Here is a 23,078-nt window from a genome sequence, read left to right on the forward strand (position 1 = left end):
GGCAGGGCTGAGGGCTGCCTTCACTTTCCAGAAGTTTCTAGAAGCCACTAGAAGGGCCGAGGGGCTGAGGACTGCCTTCGCTTTCTAGAAGTTTCTAGAAGCCACTTGCCGTTGCTTGCTGTGGGCCTTCTTAGGAGCGTGGAAGCCCATAGCAGGATCTCTCATCTGATCCCCTTCAGGCTTCAGATCTCTGGTTGCTCTTCTGTAACCAACCAAAGAAAACTCTGTTTTAAATTATTCATGAAATTACGCTAAGTCCATCTCCCTCTTACAATTCAGTTGTAAGTTCAGTTAAGATGCTACAGAAATGCCAGGTTTGCCCAAGTGCTGGTAGCACTTCTGCTTTGAGAGACCGGAGTCCGTATTTTATAGGCTTTCCTCTTGCTTTACCTTACTGTGTGTTTTTCTATGGGAAAGAAAAGCAGTTGTGTCCTTTGCACGCGGAAATGTTATTAATTTGCAGTCAGCAGGGCTGAAGGTTTGGTGATTTGATTTCCATTCATTGATCTGTATTTTTTCAGCCAGTCACCCGTGGGCCAGCGGTGGCCAGATGAGGACTGGAGCCAACTGCACAAGGTTGCTGTGAACACAGAAGCCAAACTGACCCATGTTAAGGGCTTAACCTGGGTTAAAAACTTGACAAGCTGGGCCATAGGGAGCCATCCTGAGTTCATGACCAGAGTTCATGACTTGCTAAAAATCACTGTTTTTGGCAGATTAACCTGGAAACTATATGGATGGCAAGAGGCCAGAAGCAGAAACCAGCCAGGAATTTAGAAGTGAGTGCTCATTTATCAGTGGCAAGGGAGATTTAGAAATGTATTGTGTTCCTTGAACTACCTTAATAGTAGTAGCGCTAGTAAAATAAAAAAGAATGGGGAAGTGGAAATAAGGTAATAGGGAAAATCAGGCTGCTTCTTAGGATCACCTGGGCAGCTTGTGGTTCCTCTGCAGGAGACCACATGCTTGCACAAGTGACTTTTCAAGGTGCATTGTCAGGAAAACCATCAATTTGATTTGGAACTCACTGTTGCAGTTGGGCTTATGAGTGTTGTTTTAAGTGCATATGCATTTGGGCTTTTAAAAAACGACCTACAAAAAGTGTTCACCAGAGTCACATGGGTTAGAATGAATACCAAATGTGTGTTTTACTTGGAGCTGTAGTTCACATTTATGACATTTGGCCCTGCACTCTCCCCTGCCTCTTGCAAAGAGAAGCGTTCCTCGAAATGAGGTGGATAATGGATCCATAACATTTATTACTCGGTGATAGGGTGTTCATTGCTTCTGAATGCCATATTTCTCTTTTTGAGTCACTGATTTTTAATACATACGCACAGTTTTCTTGGAACTTGGTTTTTTACTTTGTTTCTTCCACTGTTTGAATAATTTTTAAAATTAAAAAAAATTAAATAATCTGTGGGCCTGGACCCCAGACAGTGAATACATCTGTTTTCACATAAATGTAAAATGCTGGGTTTTACAAATATTCAACGTGGAGTTTTCACCACATAATTGCCTGAAATTTTCCATGTTTGCAATAGAACTTGAAATGAAAATAGAACTGGCTGGCTTTGTTACCATGGGGAAGATAACATTTAATTTCATCTCTTGTGACTCAACAAAGTTCTGATGCAATGTAAGGACAAGAGAAAGAGGTCATAGAAATCTGTGGCTTCGCAGTACAGTCAGAGAAACTGAGATCCTGATGTTTTAAAAGCAGACCTGTATATTCTGGGTGGCAGAGACGGGTGGATTGCTTGAGCTCAGGAGTACAAGAACAGCTTGAGCAAGAGTGAGACCTCCATCTCTTAAAAGAAAAAAAAAAAATAGCAGGCATTGTGGCAGGCACCTGTAGTCCCAACTGCTCAGGAGGCTGAGGCAGGAGGATCACTTGAACCCAAAGGTTTGAGGTTGGGGTGAGCTGTGACGCCACAACACTCTACTGAGGGGTGACAAAGTGAGACTAAAAAGCAGACCTATATAGTAAATAATACACCAATTCAGTGCATATTTCCTGATAACCTAACTCTGAACAAGGCACTGTAGTCTGCAGATATAGCAACAATAATAATAATACAAAAAAAGAGAGATAAAAAGTTTGGTCCTCCTGAGACATGTAGTATAGTGTGATGAAGCAGAGAACACATAGATAAACATAAAACATATTTGGTATTTCAAATGGCAAAAAGTAATGTCAAGGAAAATGAAGCAGGTTTGGGATAGATTATAAGATAGAGGAGGGGGCAGAGTAGAGATTTTAGAAAGTGTGGTAGACTGATTCTGAGATGAGTGTGGTCAGGGTGATGCACTGTCACTGCTGTGATCAGATTGGGTTTGTAAGGTCACCGTCTCTGCAGACTGGGATAGAGTGGCCTTGAAGAAGTGAAATGCCTTGTTGGCAAGAGCCTGGGAGAGGCCACGAGGCAGGGAACTGGGAGCAGCCTCCAGGAACGGAGAGTGGCCCCAGCTTACAACAGCATAAGGGACCACATTCTACTAATAGCTACATGAACTCTGCCCTTTATACTTTGCTTAGGGACCTGAGGGCCCCTAAGTGAGCTGTGCCCAGGCCGCGACCTACTGAAGCTGTGAGATAATAAATGGGAGTTGGGTTACGCTGCTGAGTTTTTGCACAGCAATAGAAAACTAAAGCAGGTGAGGGTCAGGGAAGGCCTCCCAGGAGTGGGCGTTTGAGTCAAGAACAGAAGCAGATAGAGTGCTATATACTTCACCCGAGTCCTCAAGTTCATTGCCAGAGAATCCATCATTAGTCAGTGTGAGTTTTCAAAGTAGGATTTATAGAAGACTCATTGCCAGCTGGGTACAGTTTGTTCTATTTCTTCAGTTGCTGCTAAACCAAGAGATACACAAGAACCGGTGGGCAGGCAGTGGGTTTGGAAGGTATGAAAAGATTGAGACTGCAGGACCTGAGCATTTGAGAAGAGGCGAGAGCAGGGTCTGACCCCTGGGGAATCTACTGTTAGATGTTTGCGGTTAGGGGCTCAGGGTCTATTGTGAGAAAAGAGGGAACCCTGTCGCTCAAAAGCAGAAGACCTGTGGATAGACCTGGGCTTTTGTTTGTTTGTTTGTTTTTGAGACAGAGTCTCAAGCTGTCACCCTGGGTAGTGCTGTGGCATTGCAGCTCACAGCAACCTCCAACTCTTGGGCTTAAGCGATTCTCTTGCCTCAGCCTCCCAAGTAGTTGGGACTATAGGTGCCCGCCACAGCGCCCAGCTATTTTGTTTTTTTAGCTGGCCCAGGCTGAATTCGAACCCACCAGCCTTGGTATATGTGGCCGGCGCCCTACCCACTGAGCTATGGGCACCACCCAAGTAGACCTATTTTTATATAAGTAATCCTTTTGATTCATAAATTTCTTTTTCAAGCTAGTTATAAAATTACTCATGTATCTTAAAAATTAACAATTTATAGCATGCTTTTCGAGTCCTTTTCTCTTTCTGTTTTTTTACATGATGCTATGGGATGGCTATTTAATCTAGCATTCACTTGTTTTCCGATGATAAGTACTTCTCAAAGTAGTACCGTTTTTAGAAAGAGTCACACAGAAGGAGACATATATTTGGGAACTGAGATAGTTACTCATGTCCTCAAAGGACTCTAGGCAGCCCCCTTTGACAGTTTGGGTTTCCAGTAGTTTGCCCACTGTAATGAGGACACCAGTCCAAGGCAGCTGGGCCAGCCTTGTCACCAGGGGATGGTTAGCAGCAGGCCCAGGGAGCAGCAAAGCTTCACTCCATACACCCTGATTTACTATGTTGAAAGTCCAGAATAACTGTCCTCTTGACCTACAGGAGCGTTTGCTCAATCTGAGCAGCAAATGGGCAGTGCTGAGCTTTTTTTGTTTTAGCAGACTGCAGTTGAATGGATTTTCTCTTCTTGTACCCTGAGACAGAATCTTTCTGTCCTTTGTTTTGTTTTGTATGGGATTATGTTCCTTTTTGGCATTTAAATAGTTACCATGCCTGATCTAAAGATGAGGTTTTAATTTAAACCAGTGGGCACAATTCTTCTGTGTCACTTAAGAAAGATGCATTATGCTTTTCTTTGCTCCTCTTAACTGTGGTTTGTGTGTTTTTCAAAGCATTTTCAGTGCTCTTTTGAAGTTGAGTGAATCAATTGAGCTCTTAAGTGACAGAACTGACTTTTTTCTTTTTAAGGTGCACTGGGCCTGGTGAGAGCCAATCCCGGTCACATGAAGCCTCCTCTTGTAAGTGGAACACTTGAGCTCTCCAGAGTCACGCATGGGGCGTGCTTGCTCTATTTGTAGCTGTGATCAGCTTTAATACCTGTTTCTGTGCTTTGTGTAAGAAAAGATAAACACCCTCAAATTTGAGTTTGAGGATAAAAATTAGCACCTTCCAGAAACACAAGAGAAACATTGTCTGAATCCAGCATTGTACAGTTGGAGATTGGAGGTTGTATATTACAGTTCTTTTTTGCTCTGAAGTTTCTGTTTCTAATATGTATTAAAGACCAGATGCTACGTGATGTCTTCATGTAGATCAGGGGGTGGGCAGACTACAGTCTGTGGGTCAGATCTAGCTCATTATCTGTTTTGTTAAAAAAAAAAAAAAAAACAAAAACACACACAGCCAGAATCATTTGTTTATATGTTGACTGCAGCTGATTTCATGGTACATTGGTGGAGTTGAGAGGTCGTGAGAGGTTGTGGGGCCTTACCTGGTCTTTTGTGAAAGAGTTTGCCAACCCCTGGTCTAGAATATGTGTTTGTGTGTCCCACTTATATGTGTATATATGTCACTAAATAATTTTGGAATAATCGATATTTTTATTTTTTTAATTTATCAAGATGGGTCCATCTAGAAGATAGCCAATAATTTAAATAAGTAAAATTTAAATATTATTGTTTGCCCGAGATGACATATTTGTGGTGTAAGGTGAAGATTGCACTTGCTTTGACTACAATCAAATGAGGGCTTGGTTTGTTCAGGTTCACCCAGGCGTGTGTGCGGAGATTTCAACACTTCTTCTGATAGGTTCATTGTATTGTCATACTAGTGCGTAGTTTATTTGGACTGATGGATACGCAGTCATTAGAGACTTTCGGTTATTGATGTGTGCTGCAGCGTGGTGATGAGGGGTCGGGCCCCTCTCTCCTTTCCTTTCCCTTCCCCGCGCCTTCCGCAGTGGCAGGGCACTGTCCCAGGCTGAACCTCTGAGCTCAGCGGGTTACTTGTCCATCGCGCTGTGTCTCTGCTGCCTCTCACACTGTGGGTGCTCACGTGGGGGAACAAGGCTCAAAGGGAAGAAGGATGCGCTTTTAGTGGGAATGGTCTGCCTTTCTCTCCTGTCGAGAGCCAGTAAATGAGGGCAACACAGGGATCGTGTTAAATGCCGCCGTCTAATTACCACTTGACTTATTTATAATTCTTATACCATGGCTGAGAGGTGAGTTTGCAGCCATGATGGCACACTCAGCTGGGGGATGGCCAGGCGGCTCCACTCCCTACTGCTAGTCACCACTGTTTTGGTGAGAGCACCGGACGGGCCGCCTCTTCAGCAGGGGCCTCTGGAGCAGGTGCTGTGGGCACAGATATGGGAGTTCTGGGCTTGTTTGGAGAGTGTGAGAGCAGCCAGACGCACCTGCACACACGTGCACACGCTCATGGGGCACACTGGGCAGCTGAGCACAGCGTTTTCAGCAGGGCTGCTCTACTCTACTTGCTGGACATTGGGAAATTAACCTGTAGTCTGTTTTCTTTAGGGATACATAAATGACTTTTATTTTTTAATTTAAATTTTTCGTAGTTCTTATATTGCTATGGATCTTTATCTGCTATACAGGCTGTTTTAAATAAAGAATTCCCGTGTGCTCATCCCCCCATGTTCTACCCAGTCACTTTCTTAAGCTCCTGGGAAGGCAGACAGTTCAGAAATAGTCATGTGGCTCCTGGGTTCAAAGGCAATTCTTAGGGTGCATTGCCAGCACACTCCCGGTTCCACTTACGCCGGCAACCTCCAGAATGTTAGTGGTTACTCACTGCATCAGTTTCCTCAACTCTAAGATGGTGACAGCTGTATCTGCTTCATGGACTGTCTCAAGGGCTGACTGATGAGTGTGTTTCACCGTGCGGCCAGGCACATGGGAAAGTATTCCGTAAAGGCTGGCTAGTCCCGGGCCTCCTGAGTGACTCACCTGGTGCACTTGTCACTCTGCTCCCTCCTGTGCTCTGCAGGGGTGGCCACCAGCCTGCTTTGCTCTGAATTGTCCCATGTAATGTTATTGAGGCTTGTTTTCCCCATGGGGAGGGTATTTTGTTACTGACATGTTTTTGGAATCGTCTGCCTGTGGCTTTATTATTGTTTTCCCAGTACTCCACAGACAACAGCCCTCTTATGGGGTTATTTGTTGGGAGAAAGGGAGAAACTCTCCCCTCCCCCTTTAAAGCTATGAAATAGCTATTTTCACAACCACTTTTATTTAAGATGAAGAAATTTAACCTAAATTTATACAGCTATAAGAAACAGAAGAGATGTTCAAACTCAGGACTGTTTTTTTTTTTTGGAAACTTCAAAGATGCTTAGCTATGAATTTAAGAATGATGTTGAAAGGCGGTGCCTATAGCTCAGTGGGTAAGGCTCTGGCCACATACCCAGCCCAGCCTGGACCTGCTAAACAACAATGACAACTGCAACCAAAAAATAGCCGGGGGCTGTGGTGGGCGCCTGTAGTCCCAGCTGCTTGGGAGGCTGAGGCAAGAGAATCGCTTTGGCCCAAGAATTTAAGATTTGAGCTGTGACACCACGGCACTGTACCAAGGGTGACATGGTGAGACTCTGTCTCAAAAAAAGAATGATGTTGGGATTAAGAAGAAAAATAGAAGATTATATGCATGTGTATTACATTCGTATAAGATATGGATTAATTTCCTCCAGAAAAATTGCCTTATTACAAATCTGAGACAAATAAGAGAAAAAGTTGGCTGGTAAAAGCTGAAAAGGCAAAAATATTAGTTGACAGTATGCAAGGTGTTTTAAACTGATGTTAACTATGATTAGCTTTAAAATAAGGTCTACGTAGGAATAGGAAAAATTATTCTCAGGCCTTTATAACATAATATCAATATAAAGGCACAAAGTGTAAAAACGTTAACTGTCATAACTACATGTGAGATTGAGTCATTGTTTTATCCATGTGTATACATGATGTGCTAATGTAAACACAATTAAATTTTCTATTGTAAAACAAAATTAGAGGTTTGAAGGTTCATTGGAACCTAAAAATAATTTTCATGAAATCAGTAATACAACCTTTTAAAAACTTTATAGTAATATCATAATGGTAATTTTTTGTGCAATAGAGTATTTTTTGTTGTAAAGTTTACTGATCTTAACCTGTGCAACAGTTTGATAAGTTCTGACAAACATATACACTCAGCTAATCATTCTAATAACGATACAGAACGTTTGCATCATCACAGCAGATGCTCTTCTGCCACTTTTCCATTCAGTCCCCCTTTTTCCACCTCCAGAAGAAGTCATTCTGATTCCTGTCATCTCTTTCTAAATTTATATAAGTGGGATCATACAGGCAGCACCCTCTGTACTGGTTCCTCAGTGGTCAGCCCTCAAAGTCGCCCTCCGTGCTGGCTCAGCAGACCCCGCTGTGTTACTGCTGAGTGGCGTCCCATTGTGTGGATGCCCCGCAGTTCATCTACTCTCCTGTTGATGGTTACTTGCGTTGTTTTCAGTTCTGCGTTTGAATAATGTTGCTATAAATATCATTGAATAAGTCTTTTTTGTGGACACATGTTTTTACATATGTTGGGTAATATCCATACTTGGAATTACAGGGTCGTAGGGTAAATGTTTAGGTAACCTAATAAGAACCTAAAGACAATTATCTCCTTACCAACATTTGGTATTGTGTTTTGTTTTTAATGATTTGGGTGGCTATGAAATTGTGTCTTAACTGTGGTTTTAATTTGCATTTCCCTGACTGCTCATGGTGGTGAGTACCCTTTTGTGTAAGAAGTGTCCATTGCTCTTTGGTTGAAGTTGGATTGTTGTCCTTTTGTTTGTGATCTGTCAGAGTTATTTCTGTCTGGCTAAAAGTCTTTTGGAGATAGTTCCTACTGTTGGAGATAGTTCCTACTGTTTAGTGTTTTTATTTTTTTTTTGCCTTTTCATTTTCATGTCAGTTGATAAGGAGACATTTTTACGTTTTATGAAGACCAATTTATCAGTTCTTTCTTTTTGCAGTTGGTCTTTTTGTTAAAAATTTTTTTATCTATTTCAAAATATTCTCTTTTTGTCTAAATGCTTTATAATTTTAGTTTTTAACTTTTGTTCTCTGTGATCTGTCTCAGGTTGATATTTGCAATGTGAGGTAGGGGTCAGAGTTTACTGTTTCTTCCAAATGGATAGCCAATTGCTTCATCATCATTTGTTGAAAATACTTTCATTTTTCATTGAATTGGATGCCCATGTTAATTTTATATATGTGGATCTATTTCTAGACTCTCTCTTCTCTTTCATTGCTTATTCTTACTAACACCGAAGTGTTGGCATTACAGTGTGTTTATGGAATAGCTTAGCTGTCCTTCTCGGGGAGGAGGATACTTTCTTAACAGTGGGAACACAGGTGACCTAACTGGGTAGCATCTAGGCTCTGTAAGGGGCTCACATTTCCACAAAACGTGAAACATCACTAGTACATGACTCTGCCATTGAATTCTGTAGGTGGAATATGTTATGCAGTTGGATGACTACAGTTTGCTCATATCTGAAAAATTGGGTGCAGTGCATTCATTGTCCTGCCATGTAGTCTGAGAATAATGCTGAAAAGAAATACGGGTGAAGGCATGAGTGGGCCCAGGCTAATAAATCAGAAAGGAAGACAGATTGCCTGAAATTCCGATTAATGTCACACAGCTAAGACCAACTACCCTGTTTCCCCGAAAATAAGACAGTGTCGTATTTTAAGATGTGCTCCCAAAGATGCGCTAGGTCTTATTTTCAGGGGATGTCTTATCTTTCCTGTAAGTAGGTCTTATTTTCAGAGGATGTCTTATTTTCGGGGAAATGGGGTAGTAGCTTAAATAACGGTGCTTTCGTATTGCCTTTTCTTGGTTGCCACTGGAGTATTGTTTCTCCCCGCCACCTATGAAATACAGCCTATCAGAAGGTACATGGCATGCAGTGAATTTGGGGCGAAGGGAAGTTTTTCTGCAAAAATAAAAAAGACAGAGAAGAAATTCTGTGTAAGTTTCATTGCTGAAAATGAGGAAATTTTGAGAAAAATGATAATGACATATCAATTTCTTCTCTGTTCTCCCTCCACCTGCCCATGACTGGGTGCACTGCGTCTATCCCTGGTGGTCTCTTAAGGGGAGCGTGAACTCTCATCTGCTGCGCCACCCATCTCTACTGATGGAGGGCAAGGCCTGTGAGATTTCCCACTCTCTTCACTAAGAGAAACCAGGATCTACTCTGTTCTGTGTGGATGAGCTACACCCACTATAGACAAAATTAACTAAAACATCCCCCCCAACACAGAATAATGTCTTCAATAGAACAGAACACTAGGTACCATCTTTTTAAAGCCTCACATATTCAAATTGATTTTGTTCATTAACAACAATAGAACTAAATGTAAAGATTGGGCTTATTACCTTTCAGGAGAAGATGGTTAAAATTATAAATGCTTCTTTAGTCTGCAAATGTGCAAAATACCATCACGGTATCAGGTGGGCAGCTCCTGACACTGCCCTCTGAGCCCGGTGGGAGCTTTCCTGCTCATCTGTTAGGTATTTTTGTGCCATTCCATATAATGGCACAAAAAACCTTCCATATAATTTAGCATGCAAACCGCTTGCATTAGGCTTGACTCAAACTTTATGATAGAAAACATTCATCATCTCATAGCCCATGTAAGAGGAATTTAAACTCTCCTCTTCATTTGAAGCCCAACCTGCAGTGGAGTTAAAATAGCTTCTTCTGAATTAGAGCACAGACTTGGTAAAGATCATCAGCAGTCATTTAAGAGGAATGTAATCAAATACTTGAAATTTAAATTAGCTTGTAATCTGACTTTGAAAATAAAGAGAAACTCAAGAAAGTGTCCTTAAGGTGAGTTAATGTCCTTCAAATCACATACAGTTTCAATGCTAGTAGCAAACGTGATAAAAGTAACACGGCAGTGCAACTTACTTTCCCATGTACATGTTCTTTCAGATACACTGACACTGTTCTTAGGAAAATAAATAAATAAATAAAAGGTGCCCTACAAAGACTAGAGAGCCCACATCTGCAAAAGTGGCTTTCAGGTATCACCAGGGATTTACAAACTGTTGCAGTGATGTTTGGAGGGATAACTGTTTTTGTATTGTGTCCACAAAGCATAAGTGGTTAACCCAAGAAAGAACCTTAAATAAGTGACACAGATACTCTTCTTTATTTAGAAACGATTCTGATGTTCATACTTTTAAAGAATTCTTGCTCTTCAAATAACATTTTCTTCGTTCTTGAAGGACATGCTGTTTTTTTCTGTCAGAATCACTGAGTGGTAAATGCTTCAGGAGAATGACACTTCTGCAGTGAAAAAAGTGCCATATTTATTACCCCTGCCTTTACCACGATTATGTTTTTTTTGTTGTTGTTCTTTTATGGCAAGAAAACAGAAAAAGAACTCTACGTATCTTACTATGTAAATAGACACAAGAGAAATACAGAGAATCTAGATACAGAAAAGCAGTCACTGTTGATGAAAAACTTAACATTCTAAAAGCACCTACGGGGTCATTATTTTCAGTAGGAAAAAAAAGAAGTCGTAGGTAACAGGTAATTACATACTTAACGGTATAGATGGCATGGAATTCAGTTTGCTTCAAGGCAAATTTCTGTTAAACAAATCCCATTTGCACATTAATTTCTATTTAGTTCCTAAATATAATAAAAGTACTTTTAAAACATGTACCTATAAGTGGAAATCTCTTTTTAACAAACCTATTGAACCATCATCTGCTATTAACTGAGCCACAATTTGCAGGATTTTTAAAACGATGGCAGTGAAAATACAGTCGGTATAGGCAGACACACTGTGAAAGATGATTGCTCCATTTTACCATATTTCAAACTGACTCCCCACTATGGTGGGAACAATCCACAGAGGTTCAGAAACTTGCCCAGGTTCCAGTCAATCTTGACTCATGCTCATGTTTCTAACTTTGTATTCAAAAACATTATTTTTCATTCTTCATAGCACGTAAACCTATTGGCTACTTTTCAGACATTAGAATCTGGCCAGATCTTCCAAGTGTGTAAGAATGTTTTTAGATCAAAGGAAAGAATTGTCCAAATAACTTAAGAAATGAAATATCTAAGCCCTCCTTAGCAATCAGGACTTGCACAAATGCCAACAGAGTCTTGCTCTAATGTCTAATAATAACAGGTAAATCGGCTGACAATTCCAAACTGAACTTTTGGTTCACGGTCTAATCATTTGACTGATGGTTGGGAATGGTTAGCATATCATGACCCTGTTTGCTGAGGCTGCCACTTACTAGCTGGTTAACAAGGCTAAGCTATGCCCTGTAGACAGGCAATAGGGCAGATCAAATGACCAGGGCCTGGGGCAGCAAGAATCTCCAAGAATGAGACTTCAGAGGGACATTCACTAAAAATTAGCCATTCACAGTTTTTTTTATCTTTTTCTTGAGTGGGAGTGAGAAAAAAAACCATAAAGTTTTTGTAAACAATTTATGTTCAGTGTTAGTAATGATATAGTAGAAAAAGTAAAACAATTCAGACACAGGTCACCCATCTCTATTGTGTAGAGACAAAATCTGTTAACATTTAGCATTTGCCCCTGGATGTTTTCTATGTGTGTGTTCAAAGAGAAACAGTTTATCAAAACTGTTTAACAAAAAGAAGAGAGTTGACAAAAATGGAATCTTCATACAGGGTGAGTATCCTGTATCTGACATGCTTGGGACAAGACGAATTTCAGATTTTGGAATATTCGCAGAATGTATACCAGTTGAGCATCCCTAATCTGAAAATCCAGATCTGAAATATTCCAAGGAGTAATTTCCTTTGAGTGTCAAGTTGGTGCTCAAAAAATTTCAGATTTCAGAGCATTTCAGATTTTTGGATTTTTGGATTGGGAATCGTCAGCCTATATACCTTGACGTATGACTCTCATCTAAAATTCAGCTATATTTCTATTTAATAAATATAACTTTATAATATCACTTCCAAATGACTGCATAATGGTCCATTAACTTTATCTATGCACCATCATTTGTTTAATCAATTGGCTACTGTTTAATGCTAAGATTGAACATTATCGTCCTCCAAATATCACAGATAAGAAAATTGAAGCATAGAGAAGTTAAGTAAATTGATTAATGGTTACCAGCTAGTTTGGGATGAAATATAATGGGGTAGGAGAGAAGTGTATGGTAATACTGTTCTAACAACATAATTTCTCCCTAGGGGTTTCATTTAGGATATAACCTGCAAAGTATTAATATGACTTTTCTCAAGACAGCTATCCTTTGGCCTGTACTGACTTTAAAAGTTGCAGAAAGGCCCTAAATGAATTTCATAACAAAGGATGTTGTATAGTTTCACATTTGTCTGGATAAAAGTCTAATCTTTCAAAGTTACTAGTGTTAAAATATGGCTATGGACCTTCATGCCATGAATACTTCAAGTTCTTCCATGAAGCTTTTTCTTAAAATAGCAGCATGCATTATTGTGCAAGATTATATGTAGTGTGCCACTTAAAATTATAGGAACCTTCATGTAACTGAAATATTTAGGCATTCCACTCTAAGAGACCATACTGAAATTTACCCATTTACTGTAATTTAAATTTTTTTAGGAATTATCCAGTGGTCAACATAAGAGTCCAACCCTAGATCCTTTAGGTAGCACAGAGATTATCAATGAGGTAAATAAACACTTTCACATCCTAGAAGATGCCAAGTTAACATCCAAAAACCATGGTATGATTTGAAAACAAGCTAAAAGCTTGGGATGGCTCCTGCAACTAATTCATAGTTCTTATTAAATAATACCATCTATTTGTTATTGTAATCCCCATGTACTATTAGGTTATAACATCTGTTATGATTTTATCATATATTAAACTATCATATCTAATTGTTATACCCTTGGGATGATTAGTTTTTCCTGTGTAGAAACAAACATGGTGTTAGGAACCAACTGAGTCTGGAGGTCTCAGCAAGTCTTGTAACTGCCCCGGCCCATTCTCTCATCTCGAAATGGGAAAATCCTTATCTGACAGCATTTGGGGGAGGATTGTCAAAGCAGATGCTGTATGTGAAGTTCCCTGGACGGCGTTAAAGCCCTGTTCAGGTGCGTCATTGTTGTAATCTGTCTCTTTTTCTGGCTTAGAAGGTCCTTGTCTTCATCCTAGCACAGTATTTGGCAAATGATAGGAACTAATAGTTACTAGTTAAATGTCATTGTGAGGAGAGGAATAAGGACCTTGGTCACAAGGAGCCCCGTATGAGAACCAAGTTCCAGGCCCTGGCGTGAGTTGCGGTAACTCTGTAATTCATAACACCTGCCGGGCCTCACAGGGCCCCACCCTTCTATGCCCTCTTTGCTAGTGCCAGAAAAAATGCCAAATTTAAAGAAGAAACAAAAACCTGGGCTTTGACAGGACACTATGAGATCAGAACTGGCTTCTAATCCCTGCCCCACAGAGGAGACTCCAACAGTCTGTTCAAGTCCCATGTGCCAGCAAGGTCACTGTGCAGACAGATTGTTCCTCTCAGAGGCAGCTTCTGAGGAGGCCCCAAAACGGACTCATGCAGCATCCTCACTGATGCTCAGAGAGGCCCCTGGGGACCTCTTCAGGCAGCAGGGTCACCTTATAGTGTGGGTAGCTGCGTGTCTGTGAGGCAGTGGGGCTGGAGCCCCGTCCATGGCTTTGGAGTAGCCACTGATCCCAGCAGCCTGTTTCCATCTTTCCCGGCCCAGCCACATTAGCCTGATTTGAGCAGAGGGTAGGTATTCATACTCTCTGCAAAGAAAGATAAAAAGCACCGTGTGGGTGTCGTGAACAGAGAAGAAGGGACACCCAACTGCCCATACACTTGTCCACCAGTGTCCCAGCCCTGGTCGCCTGTTGTTTCCCGCGCCGTGGGGGTGGCCTTGGTGACATGCCACAGCGGGCTGGTGTATGCCGGGGACTGACCATCAGCATTGCTGCTGGGTTCCACCTGCCCTGGCCTTCTCGTGGTGGCTGAATTCCAGGACAGGAATACTGAGAGGCCAGCCCCTTCCCAAGCTGCGCCTAATCTTGATGTGGGTTGGGGCCTATGGCTTGTGCAGACTGTAGTTCAACTGCTGGGTCTTCCTTGCCTCTGACAAGGCTGAGGGAGCAGAGTGGTCCTGGGTTCTCCCAAGCACAGGAGGATGGTCAGCACAGGTGGCCCAGCTTGCGGTCAGGCCCTGGTGCTGTTCCTTGGAGCAGAAGCAACTTTCCTGGCCCCTCTTGGCCAACAGCTGAAACTGAGGCACTTCTGGGCAGAATACTCAGACCTATCTGAAGTTATCTCTCCGTCTGGGTTTAAACAAAATCGTTTCTACTTACGTGAACCTCTTTTTTTCCTAAGTGGGAGAAAAATCAGTAGCATACTCTGTATATGAAAATTCCCTTCTTAGAGGTTAGAGTCAGAACAGGGCTAGAGCGGATCTACGCATGGGGCAGACAATTTCATGATGACACGTCCACATCTTGGTTGTCTGCTGGGCAGGGTCTGTGATGGTTTCTACTTGGAAGATAATGGGAGTCTATTTCTGGAAGGGAGGAGATCTAGAATGGAGGAATTGGCAATCAGAAGTTCAAGGGCCTTGAACCAAGCACTCCTACCCCTGTGTGCCCTGTGACCCCTCCTCTGGCCTTCATCCTCTGACCGCTGCCACCTCTCTGTGACCTTCACAAGCTTTTGAAGGTTCCTCCCCACTCTCCAGCCAGGGGAGCAGAAAGCCAGACCCTGCACCCCACTCCTGTGCAGCACAGCATCCCCCACTACACAGGTCATTAATACTCCTCTGTAATGACTGTTTCTGGAATTAGAATGGAAGTTCCATTAGTAATCGGAATGTTCCATCTAACTCCCTGCAGTATTCCCAGGATCAGTGCAGGTCTTTGCACAAAATATTCATTGAGTGAACAAACAATTTTTTTTTTCCATTTTTTTGGCCGGGGTCAGGTTTGAACCCACCACCTCTGGTATATGGGGCTGGTGCCCTACTCCTTTGAGCCACGGGCGCTGCCCTGAACAAATACTTTTTTTTAGATTCAAAAGGAATTGACTGAATTTCAAAGACAAGAGTGCTTATTGAAGAGGTTTTATATTTATATCTTTTTAGTTCATATGCACGAGTATTTATATATACACGGCTCCTCTAGCAGAGGCGCTAAGGAAGATTACCAATGAACTGTTCTTCAATTTCAAAACAAATATTGGACCTGCGCGTGTTGCCAGATAAAATCTAAGAAAGGACAGTAGCTTTTTTTCCTCTTAGAAAGTGTCTGTTTAATGTCTTCTACTAAACAGGCATGAAACAAATTAATCAAACAGCTTTATAGTGCCTATTTTGAGCTAGCAGTCTGCTCAATGAAGAGGAAGGCAGAAGCTGTTAGATGTTTCCTAGAGAAATGCCTGGAAGTGTTACTAGTGGGTATCCTGGCAGCCTCCAGGGAGCTGTGCCTTAGGCCAAATCTCAGCAGCCAGCTCCTCTTGGAGTTTTACCTCCCATTAATGGTGATTGCGTTTCAGTAATTCACAAGGATAATGTTCATGGTGGCACGTGTGGCCCTCACCCTTAGCAGACTTATCTCCATTGTAGATTTTTAGACTTTGTGTGTGTATCTGCATTCCAACACAATATTCACTCTCGAATTTATGGACTGTAGGTTTTTCTGCGCTTTTCCTTGAAATTTATGGTCCATGCCATTTCTTTCACTGGTTTATTTTTCCAAATGTTTGTGGTACACAAAGATTGAAGGATGAAAGGCCTCTTAGTCAATACTCCTTTTCTGTGGTTGCTGATTAATCCCTGGGAATTTTTGGTTCCTCAGAGTAAATCATAATGTCTGTTGAGCATGTCAGCTTTTTGTAAAGAATTTTTACTAAAAACTAAAAGAAAGTAAAACCACGGAAATGATAAATTTGCATTTTATACTCAGATTGGAGCTTGACTGGTAGAACATACCAATTTCTAGAAATTAATAAGAAAAAAGTTTAACAAATTTACACATTGATTAGTATCAGCCCAGGACTGTTAATCCTGTGAAAAACATACTAAGAAAAAGAAATGGCTTGAAGGGAAGCAGATAGATAAATAAGTTGCTGGACCGAAAGTTGCCTTTGAATAGCAGACTCTGTCCTTTTCCTTTTTCATGTAAATTTGTCATTTTAAATTTAATTGCAGCTCATCCTCATGACAAAACTTTCCCCTATTTATTTCCCATAGAAAACCACTTTTGAAATGTATATCATTCAAGCTAGACTGCAAATCCTCAATGAAATGTAATTATAACTCCGTAATTTTCTGATGATAATTTCTTTGGGGATTAGTTCCTACAGAATCAAGTGAAATTAGTGATTGTTATATATCCAAATAAAAGCAGATGAAATAATTTGCCTTACTGCAGAGTGAAAGCCCATGATGATTCTGTGTGATTGATCAAGTTTACCTCTAGCTTCTCACCATTCATTACCTAGGGATGGTGTTTGTGACATAACTGTACAGGGGAGAAATACTGAGTTCCTTCTTTTGAGTACTGTTTAAGACTGGAAAGGAGGGTAGACTGTGGAGTGGCTGAGAACATGGTACTATTAATAATAAAAGCTTACTGTATTGCTCAGAGGCCACTCTGTGCAGGTCCTGTGCTGCCCGTTTATAGCCCATGGACCGTGACCTTGGAGGTGGCTCCCATTACTTTCTGTGAGACACAGGAAAAGTCAGTCACTTGCCCAAGGTCATACAGCTAGGAAGTGGTGGGTCCAGGATTTAAACCCTGGCTGTCTGGCTGTTAGAATGCATGCTTTTCACCTGTATGTCCCAGGATTTGTTTCTAGAAGTGGTTTTGCAGTGGGTAATTTCATTAATGTTTGCTTTTACAATGACTTTTCTGTTTCTTGTAGCTCTGAATTATTAATTATTGTGGTCAAGATTATGATTTTTTGATACCTTCCTTAGGACTTTTCCACTACAGATGGGAATTGGTATGGTATCTTAAACTATAAAAGAGAGATTAATTAATTGGCACTTTATAACAAATAAGTGGCAAATTACTAATCAAGGTAGCAATCAAGGTAAATAAGTGAGCCTCTGATTTTACAGCGCCACGGCTAACATTTTCATGGTATTGATCTTATTATTTATTCTCTGTGCTGGAATAGGTTAGGCTTAAGTGATAGTACTGTACATTGATTTGACCACTCTTTGTCTAGACTGGGGGGGGAGAATAAGAATGCACTTTAAAAATCACTTAGGTTTAGAAGGTGACACATTAATTCTCAAAGTGATAGGAAATCAGTAGGGTTTTGTCCGTGGGGTTTTATTTAGTAAAATTCAGTTTGCTGGGGTGCGGTGCTCCAGCGGCTGTGTGCTAGCAAGCCGGCTATAATTAGATTAGCAGCCTGCTAACTGCCGGTGACAGCCTGCGCCTCACGGAGCATGTGCCGCTTCCGCATGTGCCTGCGCCTGATTGGCTGGCCGGCCGCTGCTCCGGGTTTGATAGGTTTCCACCGTGATCTTCACGCTGCATTAGAGACCCAGATACAGAGGTGCTGCCGCTCTCGCGCGGTGGAGGTGCTCGGCTGGCTGCGGGAGAGGAGGGAGCCGGCGCGGGGAAGGCGCCCGTCTTTGTTGCACAGCCTGGGCGGCCAGGACGGCGGCTGCAGCAGGAGGTCCGTGGAGGAGGCTCAGTTCAGGGTAATCACTTTCAGTCTTTCTCTCTCACGAAAAACACGGCCATGCGCGACACGAAGCGTGTTCGTCGTGTCATCTGTTTAAGCTGAATCTTGCTTTGTTAATGCCGTGTGTAGTCAGTCCAGCGTTCCACGCCGAAATGCCTTTTCCCGGGAGAAGGCTGGTAAACAGCCACCCTGCTTACGGCGCTGGCCGAGGAGCCTTCTTTGCACCTGGATGCCAGTGTGCGTGTGCTCGGGAGCGCTTCTTACTGGTTCGCTTCTGTTTTGGAAAGCCCGGGGTGGCATCGATCCGGGCGCCTTTGTAGATGCGTCTGTGCACCCGGCGACCTGTCTGCGTCAGCTCCAGGCTGTCCTGAATAACGAACGGCCGAGGAGCCTTCAGAGAAACACTTCAATCAGGACAGGGCACGACTCCTGTGCTGGGAGTGCTGCGTCTTAGCAGAAAGTCATGTGCTATTGTTTCTTCCGAGATTTGTGCAGCCTTCATTTTGGACGGTTTTCTTTGTCTCGCCCTCGGTAGTTTTTTATTAAGCCTTTTAAATATAGAGAATATTAACATTTCCCGTTATGCCAGAAATATTTAAAGTGTATATTTGGCTGTGCCTGAGGGAGAATTCTGTGACTGGTGGCTCCGTGTAGCAGTGGTTGTTGCTTTGGGGGTGACATGAGATCGCAGGAAGGTGGGGTTCTTACCGCTCACTTTGACTACTGTATGACAGCATTTTTTATTTCTATTAATAGTTGCCTGGATTATTTTCGCAACCAAACCATAAATAGTCTTACATTCTGTAATAAAAGCTGCTATGTTCTGAAGGAAAGATCTTTAAGGGGGGGGGTGGAGGCTGAGGTTCAAAACACCCAGTAAATGCAGCGTGTCTTAATAGAGTCCTGTTTTAGGGCAGAAATGCCTCTGCTTCTATTTATTCCTCAAACTTAAAAATTGATGCCCTTCCCGTTATCACACCATGGAGTCCACAGAAACTTGTGTCACACGGTCACACGGCTGGCTGGCTGCCACTATGTGTTTGCTGTCCCTGGAGGGAGAGCCTTACTGGTCTCTGAAAAGGGTCAGGAATTACCTGCTTCTGAAAAGCCAAACGTTGTGAATTAAATAATTTGTTAAAATAACTGCTCTGATCTTGAGCTGTATCCCTGTGAAAAGGGTTCAGTACAGAAGAGTAACTGTGCCTCCGTCCCTCACTCCTTATCCATCCTGAGGGGTAATGAATAGTCCAGTGTAAATTTCACTTAAATAACAGTTAAACAGGAAAAAATTGAGGAATATCAGGAAAGTTTGTGATGCCTGTGACAAGAAAGTATGGCTTTCTGTGGCTCAAAGGAGTGGGGTGCCAGCCCCATATGCTGGAGGTGGCAGGTTCACACCCAACCAGGGCCAAAAACTGCAAAAAAAAAAAAGAAAAAGAAAGTTTGGTTGTCACTAGTCATTGATACAGTGTCTCTGTGGCTTGAGACAGTGGCAATGTTTTCATTTTCCAGAGGCTTGTGTGGGGAAGTGAACCCGCCTGCTCCCCGCACAGACCAGCCGTGCAGTGGTGACAGCACAGGTCTCCTGAGCACCTGTTTGCTCTTCTCCGAAGTCCAGACCCCTCTCCAGTTTCGCTCTGTCCTTCTCTGCCTGGTCCTCTTCCCTGCGCAGAGAGGACAGTGAAGCTCTCTGTGTGTCCACAGTTAGGCTCGTACACTCATTTTGGGAAGGATAAACTGACCTGGTTCTATAAAATTCTCTCTCTCACTCTACCCATCTCCTGAAATGTTCCCTAAATTGCCTTAGTCTTGGTGAATTTCTAAGAAAACAAGCTGGTTTAACAGTAAATTATTGTTGTTTCTTTTCTTCCCTGTCAAAGCATTGGACAAATGTAAACGCTGTCCAGACTCTTTTACTGAGCAGAGCCCCATCGACCTGTGTGTTGCAGAAAGAGGTGGGGAATAGTTCTAAGCAATGTTGATTTTCAAGGGCTGCATCTTAAAGTCTTTCTATGTGGAGGAAGAATTCTTTTTAATTTAAATACGAATGTCTGTGTGTACTGTGTAATGTGCTGGTATTATGATATCCCAAAGAGCCTTTTAACATATACTGAAGGGGCATTTTTACAAGACTAGATAAATGTTACTTATGTTTTTGCAGAGTAACCAAAATAATGTACTTTTGTCCTCAGATGTATTACATTTTTTTTAACAATACATTAAGGGGAATTTTTTAGATATTCCTGACACAAGAAAATAAAGAATAAATTTCTTAGATCCTTTAAAATGTTGTTTTCCTCCATAACATTTCATAAAAGCTTTTTACTGATGAGAAAATGAGATTTCTGACCAATCAAAAATAGGTTTTATCAATCAGCATGAACATAAACATATAATACATTCTATAATTAAAACATGATCTGTTCTGTCCTACAAAGTTAGGATACTTCCTAGGGGCTTATCATCACAGCAAAAAAAGTGGTAATGGTTTAAAAATGGAAAGTTGTTCCAAGTAAAATAAGATGTACAACAAAGCAATGGGGTGAACAAGGTCTGGAAAATATTGTTAAAAGGAGAAGGAGAAATTTGGATACCTGACTTTGCATGTACAGTTCCAGGTAATTCCTATGGCTGGTCACTTGGGTGGTATCTGTAATATCAAAGAACTGAGACAGATTTGTCATTAGCAATAGATAAATATTTCAGGGCTGACCCTCCTAATTTTTCCTGGATTGAAAAAATAATCAAAGAGATATGAGGCCTCTTCATCAAAGTGTAGTTATTTTTTCATTATTTTATTTTATTAATACAACTGTGGGCATTTAACCAACTGCTAGGCTCTGTGCTAAGCTTTATTGAGAGAAAGGAAAATGGCATCGTCCTTTCCTTCAAGAAGCACCACTAAGGAAGGGAAACAGCTAAGTAAAGAATAATAGGGGCCTTAGCTAGGTGATCCCAAGAAGGGGCAGTCTGTTCTTTAGAAAGAGGGTGAGGGGTGCCAGGGAAGACTTTGGAAGAAGAGAGATGGTGCCCCATCCAGAACTTACTGTTTCTCATCCGTCTTGACGCCACACCCACCACTGTTAATGTTAAGTGTCCGCACATCTGTTTCATATTTTGCACTAATTTTATGCTTCACCGTGTCTGTCTTCTGATCTGTAACACATGTAAAATATCGTTTCTCTTCTCCCTATTAACTTTTCTCAGAATGCATGCTAGATTGTTGCCCAGAAATAATTTTGTTTTTAGTAGCTTTATATCACACGAGACTTGAAAATCTTTTTAGTGTATCCAGTAATTTAAAAATGCGTCTAGAGAGATCACAAAACACTTTCACTGTTGTACTCTAAGTAATCCAGTGATTACTTTGGAAGTGTTTGCATTGGTAGGAAGCATCATGTGTTGTTGGATGCCTATAGACTCCTTTTTGTTTGTTTGCTGTATTTTTATTTTTTATTTTTGGCCAAGTCCATCCTCCAATTATTCTTTTTTTTATTATTAAATCATAAACACGTAGATCATGTATACATTAATGCATTTATGGGGTACATTGTGCTGATTTCATATAGAATTAGGAATGCTTACATCACACTGTTTAATATATACCTCATCTCGTTTACTTAATTATTGTGTTATTTATTTTCTGTATGCTCATTAAAGACAAGCTTGTAAAATTTGTGATTGGATTATAACACTTGGATTTCTCCTTACCGCAATTAAGGCACCTGCTTTTCTTATACATATGTTTGGATTCAGATGTCTTTTAAATCTTGCCAGATTTGGAGGGGACATGCACTTGAAGGGTCACTTTTTTTTGTAAATCTCTGCATGGAAACAGAAACTGCATTTCACCTTTTGCAAGGCTTATAGCCAGAGTCCTCATGCTGTAGTGTGTTGTCCTCCTCGGGCTTCCCCACTTACTTTTTCAAAACCTGTGAGACGAGCAGCCTTTACTTTGCCTACTTTCCTTACCCCACGCCACTGGCTGAGTTGGAAGTCTCCCCAGAGCAGCTGTCTGGCCCTGCGGACCTCCAGGAGGGAGCTCTTTTCTGTTGTCCTGCTGGCTGTTTTGCTCCTCCGGGTCCTGCTTTGCACCCTCCTTTTAAGTAGATCTTCTCTAAGGCTGTGGCCATTATCAGCTCTCTGTTGTCCTCCCCTGCTTTGCCACACTGTGTGTCCCACACACAGACAAACACAGGACCCCGTAGAGCTGCCCTGTCCTGGAGTTCACTGCTCCTGATAGCCCAGGGCCTCTTCCCTCCCTGCCTGCAGGATTTTGCTCAAAAGCAGCCATCTCAGTGGGACATTCTGAGATAGTATCTACTGGATTTGTTTATTTTTTTAGTCTCTTCTCTCTGGAATGTAAACTCCAGAAGGTCAGAGGTTTTTTTAACTTAACCCCCAGAGCCAACGTGATCAGTGCTTGGTTCATAGAGAATACCCAGTCAGTACTCATCGAATAAATGAAGGAAGGAATGATTTCTGGCATGGGAGTGCCACAGCACATGGAAAGAGTCCTCCTGTGGCCCCAGCCAGCTAAGTGGTGCGTTGCCCAGCCGCTCAAGCTGAGTGGGCCTCAGTTTCCTGTTGTATAAATGCGGAGTGTGCATCAGATGGGCTCTGGGGCCATTCAGAACTTTCATACTGTCAGCGTTCCAAAAAGGAGACGATGTCATGTAAAATGTTACTCCTGCGACTTCTCACAACAATGTGATGTTTTAGTCTTCTTTTTGTATAGTTGCTATCTGTGGTTAAATGTCTCCTTTAAAAAAAAAAAGACTTGAAGTGAGCAAAACACTTACTTTCTAAATGAAATATGTAAGAGCTAATGGATTTTGGTTTACTGACATGTTTAGAAAGAATATATTGAATAATTTTTTAAAAAATCGCCATTTTCTCTTGCTAAGTGTATTTACTAGCTTGTGTATTTTTGTCAAATAAGAAAGCAATAGCAATCCTTTTTCCCTTTGATTTTAGCTGTTTCATGCTGCAGAGAGCACTTTAGAAAAGGAAAGCTCTCCTGTGACATCTGCCTGCCATCCATAAGATACACGTGGCCTCTCAGGTAAGTGTATTGCTTTGCTTTGATCCAATCTGAGCAGAAGTTATTGATCCCCTATG

The 23,078-nt window shown here is 41.7% G+C and overlaps 1 protein-coding gene across 6 annotated transcripts in view; it reads left to right on the forward strand.

The window, feature by feature from the left end:
• Positions 1-23,078, forward strand: part of FAM110B (family with sequence similarity 110 member B) — a 137,255-nt gene that overhangs the window by 51,223 nt on the left and 62,954 nt on the right. For 4 of the 6 annotated variants that reach the window (XM_053559431.1, XM_053559432.1, XM_053559434.1 and 1 more), the window contains one exon: positions 22,935-23,022. The gene's annotated coding sequence lies outside the window, so the exon portion shown is untranslated. Of the gene's footprint in view, positions 1-17,826; positions 17,974-22,934; positions 23,023-23,078 lie in introns of those variants that run through there. The other 2 variants (XM_053559433.1, XM_053559429.1) reach the window with 1 other exon arrangement.

Source organism: Nycticebus coucang, chromosome 13 (assembly GCF_027406575.1).
Source record: "Nycticebus coucang isolate mNycCou1 chromosome 13, mNycCou1.pri, whole genome shotgun sequence".
NCBI lineage: Eukaryota > Metazoa > Chordata > Mammalia > Primates > Lorisidae > Nycticebus > Nycticebus coucang.